The sequence below is a fragment of the Lipotes vexillifer genome, unplaced genomic scaffold, assembly GCF_000442215.2.
Source record: "Lipotes vexillifer unplaced genomic scaffold, Lipotes_vexillifer_v1.1 scaffold749, whole genome shotgun sequence".
Classification (NCBI taxonomy): domain Eukaryota; kingdom Metazoa; phylum Chordata; class Mammalia; order Artiodactyla; family Lipotidae; genus Lipotes; species Lipotes vexillifer.
The window spans coordinates 2806087-2825162 of NW_006782834.1; the positions used below are offsets into that span (position 1 = coordinate 2806087).

The 19076-nt window shown below is 37.1% G+C and overlaps 1 protein-coding gene and 1 non-coding gene across 3 annotated transcripts in view; both read right to left on the reverse strand.

The window, feature by feature from the left end:
* USO1 (USO1 vesicle transport factor) overlaps window positions 1–19076 on the reverse strand; it is a 92368-nt gene that overhangs the window by 71112 nt on the left and 2180 nt on the right. The gene's annotated exons all lie outside the window — the stretch shown is intronic.
* On the reverse strand, window positions 5781–5853 carry TRNAE-UUC (transfer RNA glutamic acid (anticodon UUC)). The gene has a single exon. It is a non-coding gene; the product is annotated as a tRNA-Glu (tRNA).

The window sequence follows — 19076 nt, forward strand, 5'->3', positions numbered from 1 at the left end:
TTAAGTATATCATGCCACTCCCTTCTGGCTTGTAGAGTTTCTGCTGAGAAATCAGCTGTTAACTTTATGGGAGTTCCCTTGTATGTTATTTGTCATTTTTCCCTTGCTGCTTTCAATAATTTTTCTTTGTCTTTAATTTTTGCCAATTTGATTACTATGTGTCTTGGTGTGTTTCTCCTTGGGTTTATCCTGTATGGGACTCTCTGCGCTTCTTGGACTTGGGTGACTATTTCCTTTCCCATGTTAGGGAAGTTTTCACATATAATCTCTTCAAATATTTACTCGAGTCCTTTCTCTCTCTCTTCTCCTTCTGGGGCCCTATAATGTGAATGTTGTTGCGTTTAATGTTGTCCCAGAGGTCTCTTAGGCTGTCTTCATTTCTTGTCATTCTTTTTTCTTTATTCTGTTCCGCAGCAGTGAATTCCACCATTCTGTCTTCCAGGTCACTTATCCGTTCTTCTGCCTCAGTTATTCTGCTATTGATTCCTTCTAGTGTATTTTTGATTTCAGTTACTGTATTGTCCATCTCTGTTTGTTTGTTTTTTAATTCTTATTGGTGTTTGTTCTTTAATTCTTCTACGTCTTTGTTAAACATTTCTTGCATTTTCTTGGTCTTTGCCTCCATTCTTTTTCCGAGGTCCTGGATCATCTTCACTATCATTATTCTGAATTCTTTTTCTGGAAGGTTGCCTATCTCTACTTCATTTAGTTGTTTTTCTGGGATTTTATCTTGTTCCTTCATTTGGTAGATAGCCCTCTGACTTTTCATCTTGTCTATCTTTCTGTGAACGTAGTTTTTGTTCCACAGGCTGCAAGATTGTAGTTTTTCTTGCTTCTCAGGTCTTGTACATCTTTTGACATTTTTTTTTTCTAGGTAGTTTAGAGGTACCTAGAAAATAGGAAGGCATTTCCTGCTTTTTCCTAGCCCTAAACCTCAAGCACTGGTTCTAAATCTGAGATTCCCATCTTGCTTAGAGTACTTTGTCCCAGTACCCTGTAATGTTTGAATTTTAGGATCAGCCCCATCTTTGGTTGGTGTACAGACAGACTTGTGTCAGAATACGAACTTCCACGTCTAAAAGCTCTTTAATCATTATCTGTTGAAGGTGGCTATTTAATCTGGGGGAGACACTTAGCTTTAGGAATATTGAAGGGAGATGATCATAATCCTAGAGTTTGGGGGTTTGCTTTGTTTTCACTTTCAATCTTATATTTTGTGTTCTAACATGCTAACATTTAAGCCTTGTTAATTTTTTTGTGGTGGGGGGGGCCACACTGTGTGGCATTGTGGGATCTCACTTCCTGGACCAGGGATCAAACCCACGCCCCCTGCATTGAAAGCATGGAGTCTTAACCACTGGACCACCAGGGAAGTCCCGAGCCTTGTTAATTTTTTTAAAATGCTTTGAGATATACACAAAGATAATAATTTTGGCATCATGAAGATAAATATTCAATATAAGTTAAAATAGCAATTATATTATTTTTCATCTATCAGTCTCACAAAAATTAAAATAATACTACCATATATTAATACTATATGATTCCATTTTTATAACTCAGAAAACCAAGCAAAACTAATCTAAGCTATCAGAAGTCAGGATGGTGGTTGTTCATGGACGTGGGCAGTGAGTGGAAGTACAAAAGGAACTTCTAGGGTGCTTGTAATGTCCTGTTCCTTGATCTGGGTGCTGGATGCATAGGTGTGTTCAGGTTATGAGGTTTATGTATATGACGTGTACTTTTCTATATCTTCAATAAAATGATTTTAAAAACAGAACTATACAGGATAAAGACATAGATTAATGAACTGGCTTATATTCTATCAGATGGAAAGTAACTTAAAAAAGTGTCAATTTGGCAAAAATGATTACAACTTAAAATGTTCATACCCTTTCCACCAGGCATTCTTATTTCTAGGAACTTAACCTTTAAAAACATGCCCACAGGGGGCTTCCCTGGTGGTGCAGTGGTTAAGAATCTGCCTGCCAATGCAGGCGACACGGTTCAAGCCCTGGTCCATGAGGATTCCCACATGCCGCCGAACAATTAAGCCCGTGAGCCACAATTTCTGAGCCCATGCACCACAACTACTGAAGCCTGTGAGCCTACAGCCTATGGCCTGTAAAAAGAAAAGCCACTGCAATGAGAAGTCCGTGCACCACAACGAAGAGTGGCCCCCACTTGCTGCAACTAGAGAAAGTCTGCACATAGGAATGAAGACCCAACGCAGCCAAAAACAAAGAAAACAAAATGCCCACAAATACACAATGTTATATACTAGAATGTTCTTTGTAGCAATTTTTTTTTTTTTTTTTGCTGTATGTGGGCCTCTCACTGTTGTGGCCTCTCCCATTGTGGAGCACAGGCTCCGGACGAGCAGGCTCAACGGCCATGGCTCACGGGCCCAGCCGCTCCACGGCATGTGGGATCCTCCCAGACCGGGGCACGAACCCGTATCCCCTGCATCGGCAGGCGGACTCTCAACCACTGCGCCACCAGGGAAGCCCTGTAGCAATATTTTTAACAGCTAAAAAATAAATCTAGCTTCCATCACATAAGGATATAATAAATAAGAAGTCTGTAACACTGATGAGGTTCCTTACCAAACCATGCTGGCACCCTGATCTCAGACTTCCAGACTCCAGAACTGTGAGCAATAAATTTATGCTGTTTATTGGGGAAAAAAAGAAAGGGCGGATGGAATCTAAAGGTTCACCCACCAATCAGAAAAGTTAACTAACATATAGTACACATACACTATGCAATTAATCAAATGAGTAAAGCAGATCCATATGCACTGACATGAAAAGATGTCCAAGATACATTAAGTGAAAAAAGAAAACAGTTAATAGTATATTTAGCATGAGCTCACTTTGGTTTAAAACTATACCATTAATAAACTATGTGAATACTATAAAACTCTTAGAGGAAAACATAGGCAGACACTGTCTGACATAAATTGCAGCAAGATCTTTTTTGATCCACCTCCTAGAGCAATGAAAATAAAAATAAACAATGAAAATATGAAAATAAACTAATTAAAAGTTTCTGCACAGCAAAGGAAACCATAAACAGAATGAAAAGACAACCTACAGAATGGGAGAAAATATTTACAAACAGAGCAACTGACAAGAAATTAATCTTTAAAATATACAAACAGGGCTTCCCTGGTGGCGCAGTGCTTGAGGGTCCGCCTGCCGATGCGGGGGACGCGGGTTTGTGCCCCATTTCGGGAGGATCCCGCGTGCCGCGGAGCGGCTGGGCCCGTGGGCCGTGGCCGCTGGGCCTGCGCGTCCGGAGCCTGTGCTCCGCAAATGGGAGAGGCCACAACAGTGAGAGGCCCGCATAACGCAAGGAAAAAAAAAAATATATATATATACAAACAGCTCATACAGCTCAACGGCAAACAAAACAAAGCAATCCCAAATCACAAAATAGGCAGAAGATCTAAACAGACGTTTCTCCAAAGAAGACATCGAGATGCCCAAAAAGCACATGAAAAGCTCAATATCACTAATTACTAGAGAAATGCAAATCAAAACTACAATGAGGTATCACCTGACACCAGTCAGAATGGCCATCATCAAAAAATCTACAAACAATAAATGCTGGAGAGAGTGTGTAGAAAAGGGAAACCTCCTACACTGTTGGTGGGAATGTAAATTGGTCCAACCATTATGGAGTACAGTAAGGAAGTTCCTTAAGAAACTAAAAATAGAGCTACCATATGACTCAGCAATCCCACTCCTGGGCATATATCCAGAGAAAACCATAATTTGAAAAGACACATGCACCCCAGTGTTCACTACAGCACTATTTACAATAGCCAAGACATGGAAGCAACCTAAATGTCCATCAACAGAGGAATGGATAAAGAAGATGTGGGATATATATATATATATATATATATATATATATATATATATATGTATGTATATATATATAATGGAATATTATTCAGCCATAAAAAAGAATGAAATAATGTCATTTGCAGCAACATGGATGGACCCAGAGATTTTCATACTGAGTGAAGTAAGTCAGACAGAGAAAGACAAATATCATATGATATTGCTTATATGTGCAATTTAAAAAAATGATACAAATGAACTTGTTTACAAAACAAAGTCACAGATGTAGAAAACAAATTTATGGTTACCAGGGGGCGGGAAAGAAGGGAAAGGGAAAAATTGGGAGATTAAGATTGACATATACACACTACTATATATAAAATAGATCAAGGACCTACTGTCTAGCACAGGGAACTCTTCTCAATGCTCTGTAATGACCTATATGGGAAAATAATCTAAAAAGAGTGGATATATGTATATGTATAACTGATTAACTCTGCTGTACAGCAGAAACTAATGCAACATTTTAAATCAACTATACTCTAATAAAAATTTAAAAAAGAATTATTAATGTGATTCTACTGCTAGAGTGAAAGTTAGGAACATAGAAATAAATAATTTTTCAAAGGAAAAAAAATACTATGTGAACATGTATAGAAAAAATTAAGACTATGTACCATACTGTCTTTCAGTGGGTTGCTGGAAATGTTCATTTTCTACATTATTTCTGATGTTTGAATTTTGATAATGAACAAGTATTACCTTTATAAGCAGAAAAGAGTAATAATGGAATAAAGTGAACTGGTTTATGTTTTATTGGAATTTCTAGGATATTTTCATGACTGAACTCATCTTTAAAAGATGCTATCTTTACTCTGCTGATCAAAATAATATGAAATCTGCTCTTAATTGATAAAAATAAACTAACATAATAAAAATATACTCAATGGCTCCCTACTGCCTATAAAGTCCATTTTTTTTAGACTAGAATGCACAGTCATTACTCAGTCAATAAATACAGACTGAGCATGTATGTATTTGTTGTTGTGCTAACCAAAATAAGACAAGGTCTCTGGCCACAAAGAGCTTAGACATGAAGACAGTTGTGTAAATAAACTACACTAACAAATTAAAGTTATATAAGTATATGCTTATAAAGCAGGTGCACAAAAGAAAAAGTAGTGAATTCTATCTGAAAGTGAAACTGCTATGTTTACTTCCCTGCAAAACACATGTGTTGAAATCCTAACCCCCAGTGTGATGGTATTAGGAGGTAGGGGCCTTTGGAAGGTGATTAGGGTGGGAGGGTGGAGCCCTCATGAATGGGATTAGTGCCCTTATATAAGAGACCCCCAAAGAGCTCCTTCACGCCTTCTACCACATGAAGACACTGGAGAAGATGGCAGTATATGAACCAGGAAGTAGGCCCTCACTAGACAAAGAATCTGCCAGCACCTTGATTTTGGACTTCCCAGCCTCCAGAACTACGAGAAATGTATGTTTGTTGCTCAAACCAACAAACCTATTGTATTTTTGTTACAGCAGCCCAGATAGACTAAGACAGATACTGTTTAAGAATGGTATATTAAGGATGACACTCTTGAGTCAAGAATTAAAGGATGAGTAGTTCATCAGACAATATAAGGAAGGAATGCCAGGCATAGAAAATGATTTCTTACTTTGTGTATACATACTTTAATGTAGAAAATAGCATTTTATAGTCCAAATAAGAAAATTGGTCTAATTTGAGTTTATAAATTTTATATGTCTATGAACAATTTTTATATTATGTACATACATATATATACTTGTTGTATTAAAATAATATACCAAATGAGATTTCTAAAATATGAAAGCTTTCCTTTTAAATTAATTTTATTTTATTATTGTTATTTTTTTGGCCACGCCATGTGGCTTGCGGGATCTTAGTTCCCTGGCCAGGGATTGAACCTGGGCCCTTGGCAGTGAAAGTGCCGAGTCTTAACCACAGGACCACCAGGGAATTCCCTACAATAATTTTAAATGCTTCTTATTTTTGGGAATGATGATCAATCTAAAATAATGTGGGGGGAAAAAGGATTATATAAGATTAAACTGTTAGCTAAAAACAGATTTCTAATGACTTCAAATTATATGTTTCTGCTTCAATTGACTTTGATTAATAAGCAAATCACTAGTGTTTTTTAGAAGGTTGCAAAATGGAACTTAAAAATCACTATTTTAAAGTGTAGTATTTACAATTATAGAAATAAAATCCATTCATTCCTGAGTTTGGGTAAATATGTATCAAGACTATTTTTAAGACTATAAACATGCTGAGAGTTCCGTGGTGGCCTAGTGGTTGGGATTCTGGGCTTTCACTGACGTGGCCTGGGTTCAGTCCCTGGTCAGGGAACTGAGATCCTGCAAGCCACGTGATGCGGCCAAAAAAAAGACTATAAACATGCTTTTTATCTATTAAACTTGGGTTTTAGTGGCAAGTACATATTCTTCCTGATTGGGGATTTTATTATATTATTTATTTTTTTCTTTTTTTTCTTACAGTTTTATTGAGATATAATTGACACACTCGATTGGGGATTTCAATCGGAACTTTCTCTCTAGTGACTTAAGGCAATTACCATACTGCAAACCAATAAGAGTAAAAAATGAATATAAGAACAACTTATTTATCCAGAACCATAATTAAACTATTTCAGATACTTTCTGTCAGGCACCAAAATGGTCTTTTCATTTTAGTGATTTCTGATAGCAATCTAAAACTAATTACAACCTTCCCTGTCTTCTTAAACAAAGAACATAATTATAAGCTTTTTTAGCATTTAAACTTAAGTCCTCTCCAATATCAGATACAGGGATGTCTTAGGTGTTAAACGAAGTAATGAATATAAAAGTTTTTGTAGGGCTTCCCTGGTGGCGCAGTGGTTGAGAGTCCGCCTGCCGATGCAGGGGACACGGGTTCGTGCCCCTGTCTGGGAAGATCCTACATGCCGCAGAGCGGCTAGGCCCGTGAGCCATGGCCGTTGAGCCTGCGCGTCCGGAGCCTGTGCTCCGCAACGGGAGAGGCCACAACAGTGAGAGGCCCACGTACTGGAAAAAAAAAAAAAAGTTTTTGCAGAGTACCTGGCACCTATAAATGCTCAATAAATGTTTAACAAACTTTATTATTACCAAACTTCTATGACTCCTTTGTATTAATTTTCTATCCTATCAGGCTTTTGGTTGTCATTTCCATCATATACATTTCTAACAGACAATTCAGATTTTGCAGATTTTAATCTGCTACTGAGTGAGAAATCTGATAATTAGGCTAGATAGTAATATGTCTAAAACCCCAAATTACTCAGGCTTGAAATTAAGATTGAGTACATGGACTTTGCAACTTCTACTTTTGCTATGCAAAAGCCATATTACCTCCTGATAATATTCCATACAGTTGAATTTTCTGAATAATTCTCCATAATAAAGTGCTATGTTGCAACCTTTTACAGACAATGGAAACCAAATGAAAGGAAAATATTACATATGTTCCAAACCTTACAAAGACTTAGCCATGTTTTAGGCCAAACACAGGTCTATATTTTTCAGTTGACATTTACCAAGAAAAAATTTTGTAGCACAAGTACACTTAATTTTTCTTCAGAAACTGAAGATTTCAAAGACCATTATTCCATTTATTCCTGACTTAAAAAACCAACACAATGCAGTATGATTGTGTTTCATTAACCATTCTTTCAGTTATTAGAACCCTCTGTGCTTTAGCTGGGCACAAAGGTTGTCCACCTACACTACTTTCTGAGCTTTCCCTTCACCTGGGCATAGAAAGTGACTACACTCTGGCCAATGAGTTCTTTGTACCTTCCAAGTCATGTCCTTAAAAGGAAGCTATTTGTTCTTCATTCCTCTTTCTTCTTCCCTCAGCCTGGAACTTGAACCTGCAGGTAATGAAGCACCTTCAACAATTCAAACAAGGGCACCATCCTAGGGGATGGCAGAACAAGATAAAGAGCAGCACCTGGGCCCCTGGACCACCCTGAGGAACATAACTAACCTATCCTAGGGATTGCCTTCTAACTGGACTTTTATTGGACAAAGACACAAACTTTTATCTTGGTTAGACCTCTGTTACAGCAGCTGATCCAATACCTAAACTAATAAACTCATTTTACAGGAGAGGAAACTAAGGTTCAGGGATAAAGCAATGCACCGCAAAATACCCTGCCAGTTTGGTGGTACAGTCCAGATTCTAACTGAGCTACAGATGTCTCACTTCAAAGCCCACACACTTTCTACTATCCTACATTGCCTCTTTTGCAGAGAAATGGGAGCCTGAGCACCTGTTGCAAACTACAGGGACTGCAAGATTTTTTTTCTTTTTTGTAAATAGGGGAACACTGTAATGTAGTTCCTGTGAATAACTTCCACTTTCACTACAGACCAGTAAGGACCCTCATAAGCCTTGGACTTAACTGCCCAGCCAGGGTAGTCCCTTGTTCTAAGGGAGTTGGAGCTTTACTCTGGGAAAGCTATAATCAGAAGCTACCAAGTATTTATCAAAAAGTCAGCACTATATATAAGTACTTAAGAAATTAATATACTCACTTTTAAAGAATTAATCTGGCTGAGATAATAAGGAGAAACTGGAGCAGAAAGAGATTACAGAAAAAATATGTCAGTTCATTATAACAGACAAGAAATAAGGTAAAAAAAGGGCATTAGGGTGTGGCAATGGGGAAGGGCTGAAGAGATAGATAAGACAAAAGAATATTTGAAAGAAATGAATTTAAGAGGCTTGAGAATAAAGAATAAAATGTCTGAAACAGCTGCTGTTTGGAATTCAACTTCTAGAAATTTGTCCTAAGGCAATATATGCACATGTACAGTCATAATTACAAGAACAACCACTGCAGCACTGTAATAGAAAAAGAAACAAAACAGAAGGACCTTAAATGCTCATTCATGGAGCACTTACACTTTTCATTTTATACACTTCTACAGCTTTTCCTTAAGCATGTATACAAATGTCTCTTTTGTCTTTTAAAAAAAAGAATCAGAGAATCAAAAAGCATCACTGAATAAGCTAGCTGAAGTTTGATATGAATCCGCAATCACTTTTCTATATCTCAGAATATTCTGGTTTTGGTAAAGTCAAAGGAGTAATAGCGTCTGAAGAATTCCATGCCATAATCTTGAAGTTGGTGATTCATTCATTCATTCATTCAACAAATGTTAGAGTGCTGCTACCCTCATCGGGGCCATGGTCAGTGCAACCAGAGAGCAGTGGTTTGTGACAAGGTAAGTTCAGAAACTGGACTAAGCAGGGGGGTGAGGGATGAGTAAAACAGGTGAGGGAGATTAAGAGGTACAAACTTTCAGTTATAAAATAAGTCATACAGATGTAATGTACAGCATAGGGAATACAGTCAATAATATTGCAATAACTTTGCATGGTGACAGATAGTAAGTAAACTTACAGTGGTGATCATTTTGTAATGTACAAAAATACCAAACCACTATGTTGTACACCTGAAACTATTATAATAAGTCAATTATACTTCAATAGAAATGAAAAAAGAGGACTTCCCTGGTGGAACAATGGTTAAGAATCCGCCTGCCAATGCAAGGGACACGGGTTCGAGCCCTGGTCCAGGAAGATCCCACATGCCATGGAGCAACTAAGCCCGTGTGCCACAACTACTGAGCCTGTGCTCTAGAGCCCAACAGCCACAACTACTGAGCCCATATGCCACAACTACTGAAGCCCACATGCCTAGAGCCCATGCTCCACAACAACAGAAGCCACCGCAATGAGAAGCCCGTGCATGGCAACAGAGTAGCCCCCGTTGGTTGCAACTAGAGAAAGCCCATGCGCAGCAACAAAGACCCAACGCAGCCAAAAATAAATTAATAAATAATTTTTTAAAAAAAGAAAAGAAAAAAGAAAGAAACTGGGACTAAGCATTAGAAACTTCTATAACAACTGGATACCTTTGTGGTTGTTTAATAAAAAAAAAAAATTGGGCTTGTATATTGTATGTCCATGAGTATGTGTGTGTGTGTTGTCATTTCATTTTCCTATAAATTCATTTTTATTATATTTTACAAAAGTATTGGTCTGTGATGAATTTGGAAATTGGGGGAAAAAAACCAATCCAACTGGTTCTTCACCACAGTCAGTTTGAGAAATACTATTAAAGTGCTTAATGTCTTGCTGGGCCCTGCAAAATTCTATTTTGGGGAAACAGCAGTGAATCACTACAGAAGGTATCTACTCAAATGAAATTATAATAGCAAGGAGACAACAGAGTAAATTAAAAACAAGATAAATACAGAAAATAATAAGTGCACTGAGGGAAATGATTAGGGAAATAAGACAGAGACTGGGTGGAAAGTACTACTTTGGACAGCATAGCTGGTCAGAAGGTCCCAAGTTAAGCAATGATTTGGATATAGTCGGATGTGTGGGTAATTGGTATCAAAAATGAAGCAAGTGGAAAAGTAGGGAAGCAGACTGAATGAGGATGTTACCGTCAGAAGGAAAAGGGAAAGTATTTTAGAGTTGAAGGATATGTTTATTCAGTGTCCCACATGGGATCCTGAGGTGAGAGATTTTTGTTGCTAGCAACTCACTCACTCTCTCAGAATCCGACCAAGGAGGCCACTTAGTAGTTTAAAGCAAAATTTATAAATTTACTATTTTTTTGAGGTCACAGACTCTTGCCCTAGCCCTCAACACCCTTACCTGCATGACGGAAGCATTAGAAAGGAAGTACAAGTTTCAATCCCATAGATTTCAATGCCATCCTGCTCCTTTTCAGTTAACATTTTGCTGCCATTATTGATCAAAAGAATGAGTTGTAATAAAGAAAAACTTAATCCAGTCTACTTTAGTAAAAAATCAGAAATATTTGTCCCTACGCCTTTTACCAAAGTACTCATTATCACAGCATACTACCAAGGCGCCACATTTCAGATGACCATTCTGTAGACTTCAAAGAAGTAACCTTCCCAGATTTTCTGCCTGAATCAACAGAGATATAAATACAGTTGACCCTTGAACAACAGTTATGACCCTTGAGCAACAGTTATGAACTGCGCAGGTCCACTTATACTTTTTTTTCAGTAGCAAATACTGCAGTACTATGTGATCCTTGGTTGGTTGAATCCGAGGATATGAGGATATGGAGGAACAGTGGATACACAGTCAACTATAAATTAAATTACAGGAGGATTTTCTACTGTGCAGAGCGTTGGTGTTGTTCAAAGGTCAACTGTACAGGCAGGATATGTAAGGTTACAGAATAGAATACTGGTAACAACAGGAAAAGATACTTCTGTCTATTTGCTTGAAACAAATAAACTTACAAACATTTTTAAAAACTCTCTAAAAAAAACAACTATGTTCATTGATTAGTAAATAGAAAAATTTTAATACCTACTGTTAAAATTTAAAAAAATCAAATAGCTATGAATACAACTCTTTCACTCATAGAGAAACTCATTTGTGTAACAAACATTGGTAAATGCAAAGAAAACACTGGAAGGATGTACAACAAACTTCATTAGAGATTATTCCTGGTAATGGGAAATAAGATCGTGAAAAGAGGAAGAAAGGGGCAACTTTAGACTATATACTGATTTGAATTATTTATAATAAGCATGTTTTCAACTACTGTTTCAATAACACAAACATTTAAAGAAATTTCCAGAATATGTTAGACTTTACTTTGATTCTATTACCTGCTCTAACATACCACCTGATTGACTCACTGTTCATCTACTTTCTGAACACTGTTGGTTCTTGTTATTCATAATAGTTATGCTCTATAGTCACCATGAACACTGAATTAGCAGACACTGAACTGCTGTGCCTAAAGGAAATATAGCGCTAGGTTCCTGTGAGTCCCTGGTAACATTTTCATCAATGGATCCAATACATAACCTTGTTTAACGTGTGCTTCTGTTTAAAGACATCTTATTCAATATATACCCTTGATTCATTAACACTGAACTCACAGCTACCAGCGCTATTACTCATGCCTGAGTAAGCTTATCTAACACACATATTTTCTCCACAAGGCACATCACACAGCTTTCTTATGCAATACTTCGGAACACTAGACAACAGTTCAGCACTACATTTGGGGCCAGTTTTAACAGCAAAAATTTTTTAAAAGCACAGAAATGCAAAACACATGACACTAAACAGACTGTGAAAAGGACACTTGTTTACAGTATAAGAGCTGAAACAAGAAGGCAGAATATCTTTTTGTTTGACCTCAGTTGGGAATGCACACATCAGTGACTCTGATTTTTTGCTACTCTGCATCTGTCCACAAATCAGTGTGAAAGTGTTGCATGTATTAATTTTGGGGTTACAAACAAATTTTAGCGTGTAGGTGAATTCACAAATATAGAATCACTGAATAACAAGGATTGACTGTATCTTAAATACAAGCTTTCTAAGTCAGTTTTGTTATCTACAAGATGGAAGAATAAACTAGATAAGTTCTAAGGCTACTTAATACTCAAAACTTTGAATATGTTAAAAATACTCAATTTCACCTACTTAGTAATAATGTAGTTATTTGCTATAAACCTCTGAAAAAATCTATTTGGCCTATACAGTGTTTAAAATAATTTTTAAGCCAACATTTCAAAATCAAAAGACTTCATATAAAACCCCAGATTTCTACCTTTTCTTTTTCCTTCTTTTTTTTTTTTTTTTTTTTTGCTGTACGTGGGCCTCTCACTGTTGTGGCCTCTCCCGTTGTGGAGCACAGGCTCCGGACGCGCAGGCTCAGCGGCCATGGCTCACGGGCCCAGCCGCTCTGCGGCATGTGGGATCCTCCCGGACCGGGGCACGAACCTGTGTCCTCTGCATCGGCAGGCGGACTCTCAACGACTGCGCCACCAGGGAAGCCCTCTACCTTTTCTTGAAAAACATCAGCCTGATAGCTAATGGTAGCTAACACTGTATTTCATACAATTTAAGAAGCCAATGATTATAAGATCTACCATTTTTTAAATGTATTGCCAAGAAAAAAGAAATACCACCAATTATAATTACAAGATGCAACCTGACTTCAGAGATGTTTAAATGCTAAAGTGCATTACAGAACTGTTAAAATATGGCATGTATAGCACTTACTATGTGCCAGCTATGTTCTAAAATTCTTTATACTTTTTAATTTATTCAATCTTCACCAAAATCCTATTGATAGGCACTATTACTATCCGCATTTTAGAGATAAGGAAACAGAGGCACAGTGGGTAAGTGACTTGTCCAAGTTCACAGAACTAGTATGTGGTGCGACGGGATTCAAAGCCATTAAATTGGCTCTCTGCAACAACTGGCTGAAGCTGAGCACTAGCTACACTCTCAAGGCAGGACATGCAGGCTCCAGTTTCATTCCAGACCTCTGCTCTCTTCTCTAACCCAACCTGCTTCACTGAACAATGATGTTACCCAACTGACACTGTTGGGATTTGAGTTTGTGATTCTTGCATTAAACAACAGAATACTACATATTAACAAAAAACAGTTCTAAAGAGAAAAAATATGTACGAGTAAAATTTAACCCAGAGTTAATCTTATTTAAAAGGATCAGAAAGGGGTGATAAGAAGGAAAAACTTAAGAGACAGCAGTATTTCAACTAATTCATACTATGCTAACTAGGTATTAGAGTTAATCAGAGATAAATACAATGATGAATTAGATATGGATCCTGTTATCAAGATGCTCTTATAGTCTATTAGAAGAGGATATAGTGTAATTGAGAAAAGCAACTAAAAATCTGATATTTTAAATAATTTCTAATAAAGCAGCTGTATGTTTTAACATGCAAAGATCTCTAAGACACATCAACCAATGAAAAAGATAAGCTGTAAAACACTATAAACCGTGTATCATTTGTGAAAAAGAGAGATAAATATGCTCATACAAATATATAATTCTATACTGCATGATTATTCATAAAGGTCTGGAAAGATTTATACCAAACTAAGAATAGTGGTTATTTCAGGAAAGAGAACTGAAATCGGAGATGGTAGTCAAAGAAGACTTAAACCTTACTAGTATTGTTTACCATTTTGTGTAATAAAATAAAAAGCTAATTAGTAAACTAATATGTATAACCTCATGCAGGTGACTATGCTTCAGGACTCTTGTTTTCAGTAATTGCCATGTGAGGTTCACAATTCCACTTATTAAGAAAAATATGAAAAGAACAAAAAATTCCATTAATAATTGATAAATTGGGCATAATCAGAATTATAACCTTATAATCCAAATTTAATGTTTGTTTGTTTTGCTTACTAATAGTGTCATTTATTTTTATTCAGTAATACACAAAGGAGAGCAAAAAAGAAGCAATGGGAATAGGAGTGACTAGGAAAGAAAAACCTGAGATGAGGAATGTGAAACTAAAAAACCTCTGAGAAGTAAAAGGGGAAAAAAAGAAGATGGCATAAAACTAGGTTGGTGAGCCACATTTAAAAGACACTGACACAATGTAGTTTGCAATATTTTCTCACAATTCCTAATAGAAATCCATATTTTTTTACTATTCAGTAACTATTTTAACTGACATGCAAAAATGAAAGGAATGTCAATTTAAAAAAATTGAATTCAACCATTCATGTATTCAACAAATATTTATCAAGCACCTAATACCAACTTATTTGATATAACTTTGCCTTCATGAAGCTTAAAACATAGTTATAACTTTTTTGGAGAGAACGTCCCCAACCATGATTATAGGACTAAAATAATTCATGCTAATCAACAGTCAATTCATTTATATTGTTTTAATGGAATAAAAAAATTACTGTTTTCAAATACAAAAAAGAGCTAGAAATTTGGTTTAACTCAAAGTCTACTACTGAGAAGATTTTCCAAAAAGAAAAAAAAGCGAAAGCCAGACTTATCTTCAGATGACTTAAATTATTACAATCTAAAAAAAAAAAAAGTAGGAACATTACAGTCACACAGTCTCTCTGCAGATAAATCCATAAACCTAACACAATCTATTTCCATTACAATTACCAATAAGTCAGCTGACATAATATACTGCATTTATTCGCCATGCTTTCTCTCAGAAATGAACTATGTTTTCCAAAAGCACACCCTTTTAAGCAAGGCATCATAATGAAACTTCTCTACCAAATAACAAATGCTAGCATCTCAAAGTCTAACACTACCAAAATTTTCAAATTAAAGGTGACTAACTTTTTATACAAAGAATGTTTATGGCATTTCTGCCTGAGGTATAAAAATATAAGCATGTCTTTTCTATGATATCTACAAAACAAAAATCAGACAGAACAGTATAAATAATGAGATAAATGTATAAAAAGAGAAACAAATTTATATAAGAAATTCTTACATTCTCTCCTAAAAGATAATTCAGAAGTGATTACAATTACTTCTCAAACCATAAAGCATCAGGAATTACTTTGTCTTTTAGGCAGCCAAATGGGCAACACTTCATGAACTCCATAAAACTGATGATAATGAAGGACTTCTAAAATGTAGCATTCCTTTAAAAAAAATATATCATTTAGGACAATAGTAACCAACATGTGTTCCTCAGAACACTAGACCTACAAGGTTTCCTGGAGGAAAAAATGTATATCATCAATTAGATTTGGCAAACACAACTTACTCTCCATCTTGAAAATATTTGAAAACGTAACACAGTGCCTGTTTAATAAACCTTGTATAAGTATCAGGTTTTTTGTTTTGTTTTTGACCATCACTCAGTACACCCTTCTTTAGTAACAGAACCCTTTCAAGTACATCTACTCACTTTCTTTGGGACATGGTTTGGTATGCAAATTTTAAATGATACAAATAATCTATACATAATAAACCTTCAAAAGAGCCATGTAGGGACTTCCCTGGTGGCGCAGTAGTTAAGAATCCACCTGCCAATGCAGGGGACACGGGTTCCAACCCTGGTCCAGGAAGATCCCACATGCCACGGAGCAGCTAGGCCTGTGCGCCACAACTACTGAGCCTGCGCTCTAGAGACTGTGAGCCACAACTACTGAGCCCGTGCGCCTAGAGCCCGGGAGCCACAACTACTGAGCTTGCACGCCTAGAGCCCGTGCTCTGTGACAAGAGAAGCCACCGCAAAGAGAAGCCCGCACAGCGCAATGAAGAACAGCCCCCGCTCATTGAAGCTAGAGAAAGTCCACACGCAGCAACGAAGGCTCAACGCAGCCAAAAATAAATAAATTTATCAAAAAAAAAAAGCCATGTAGTTTTCAATAGACACTACTTAAAAAGAATATAAGAGACATCTTTGATCGGGTATAGAAGTGATCAAAGCACAAATCATTATTAAGGCTTTCTCTGACACTGTTATTATAAGAGAGCTAAGAGGGAAAACACATACCAGTTACTATACTGATCTAGTTATTAATGTAGAATATGAAACAGGAATCCAGATACAGAAGTTTCAGGCTACACATTTATAGTAACGTGGTATCTAATGTGCTTGACTAAACCAAAACTATGTCTAAATTTAAGTGCACATTCCTTAATAACAATTTTTATTAAAAGAAACTACAGCTGTGTCCATATTGTTAGCTCTTTTGCTTTTTAAGCCAGCTGACCAAAGTCTGATAGAAAAAGAGATGCCTTAACAGTAGAGTAATTCTTGCATATCTTTTCTGGACTTTTGCAACTTTCATGCCTTGGGACACAATTTGAGAAGAGAACACCCCCTCTCCACGATTTATCACCGAATGTAGTTAACACTTTTCCTGGAATCTGCCAAGAAACTCGCTTTTAAAAAAAAAGATATTAGGGCTTCCCTGGTGGCGCAGTGGTTGGGAGTCCGCCTGCCGATGCAGGGGACACGGGTTCGTGCCCCGGTCTGGGAGGATCCCACATGCCACGGAGCGGCTGGGCCCGTGAGCCATGGCCGCTGGGCCTGCGCGTCCGGAGCCCGTGCTCCGCGACGGGAGAGGCCACAACAGTGAGAGGCCCGCGGATCGCAAAAAAAAAAAAAAAAAAAAAAAAAAAAAAAAAAAAAAAAAAAAAAAAAAAAAAAAAAAAAAAAAAAAAAAGATATTAGTTGGAAGGTAGATGGGAAATTAAGCACGTCTGAGCACTCAAAAGAATAAGTAGGATTTTTACTATAATTAGTGTTTATTTGGACCTAGCAAAGTATGCCAAGGCTAAGGAGGCTTCAATCATCAGAAATCAGTGACTTTCTCTACTAAAGTAAAAAAGAGAAATCAAATTAAAAAGTATTTGAGGGCTTCCCTGGTGGCGCAGTGGTTTAGAGTCTGCCTGCCCATGCAGGGGACACGGGTTCGTGCCCTGGTCCGGGAAGATCCCACATGCCACGGAGCAGCTGGGCCCGTGAGCCATGGCCGCTGAGCCTGCGCATCCGGAGCCTGTGCTCCGCAATGGGAGAGGCCACAACAGTGAGAGGCCCGCGTACCGCAAAAAAAAAAAAAAAAGTATTTGACTCTAAAACAGGGAAGGTTTAATGTGAATGAAATTCTAGACTTAAAATATTCCAAACTTTATAGAATTATTGACTATCATATGATACAAACACAAATATTTACTATTTTGTTTCTAAAGAACATCTTAATACCAGTCCAAAGTTACTCTTAACTAAGTATGAAAAGCTAGGCACTATGCAAGCAATAATACAACTCACACAGTTAGAAGGCACTTTAGTTAAGAAAAAGCAGGAAAGCAGTCAAAGCATGGCAAACCTGAAAAATCCTTTAAGTAAAAAGTTCGACGTAATGAATTTCAATCATTCCAGAACTTTGATTCCTACAGTCTTTAAAAAGTATTGTTTCAGCACCTAATAATTGGTAAGCTGCTATGATTACAGATCTGTGATTTCTTTCATAACACCATAATTAATTCATTTAACAAATATTTATTTATTATTACTACGGAAAAACAAAGATTAAAATATCTACGGGGACTTCTCTGGTGGCACAGTGGTTAAGAATTCGCCTGCCAGTGCAGGGGAGACGGCTTCGAGCCCTGGTCCGGGAAGATCCCACATGTCGCAGAGCAACTAAGCCCGTGTGCCACAACTACTGAGCCCGCGTGCCACAGCTACTGAAGCCCATGGGCCTAGAGCCCGTGCTCCACAACAAGAGGAGCCACTGCAATGAGAAGCCCGCGCACCACAACGAAGAGTAACACCTGCTCACCACAACTAGAGAAAGCCCGTACGCAGCAACGAAGACCCAACACAAATATTAATTAATTAATTAATTAAAATTAAAAATAAAATATATATGAACACTGCCCAAAAGATGCATAAGAGTCCAGAAGAGATGGCACAGATTGAAAGGGTAGAAAATGGTAAAGAGCCTAAGAAATTCACAATCTACTTAAATTGTGAAGATTGCTCAGAGGGAAAAGATTCTATGCAGTTTGGTGGGGGAAAGAAGTAAGGGGTGCAAATCAGGGAAGGGATCGATGATAGATTTAAAGGAGAAGTAGAATTTAGACAATGAAAAGAGGCTTTCCACTGGAAAGAGATGAGAATAGCAAAAAAGATGGAAAACCACAATGAAAATAATTTAATTTTGCAGGAATGGACAAACCTACAAAATACTAGCTGATAATGCAGAAGTTAGATATTCTAAGCTCTGGCAACTGGAATATCCAGGTCACTTCAAATCACCAATTAAAAGATCTAATATTGTACCAACACACTCTATTGATGCTCTATAAATACTTCTAAATTAGTGACCCATGACCCCTTATACCAATTATTCTTCCTGATGGAATGAGATGGTGAAATAAATTTTATTCATACTGTAACTCAGAATAAACTATTAATTCTCATCAGAAGACACATTAGTTCTCCAATTTTGAGTATACACGTTCAAAGTTAGGCAAGAACAAGGACCACCCCCACTTTCCTTTCAGTTTATATATACAAGATACACATCTGATACTCAAGTTTCACTTTGAAATCATGATATAAAAGCTATGTTGTTCCATTCACTATGGCAAGATCAAAGTGTTCTAGTCTCAGCTCTGCAATACTGCGTAAGTTGCTTTAGTGCTCTGTGCCTCAGTTTCCTAACTTGTAAAATAAGGGGGCTCCACCTGGATGATCTGCAAAGCGCCTTTCAGCTTTAAAATCCTATACCCAGTTAAATGTACATCACCTTTTCTACAGAAGTCATTGTGCCAAGACTAACTATAACAAAGAGTATTCTTTCCC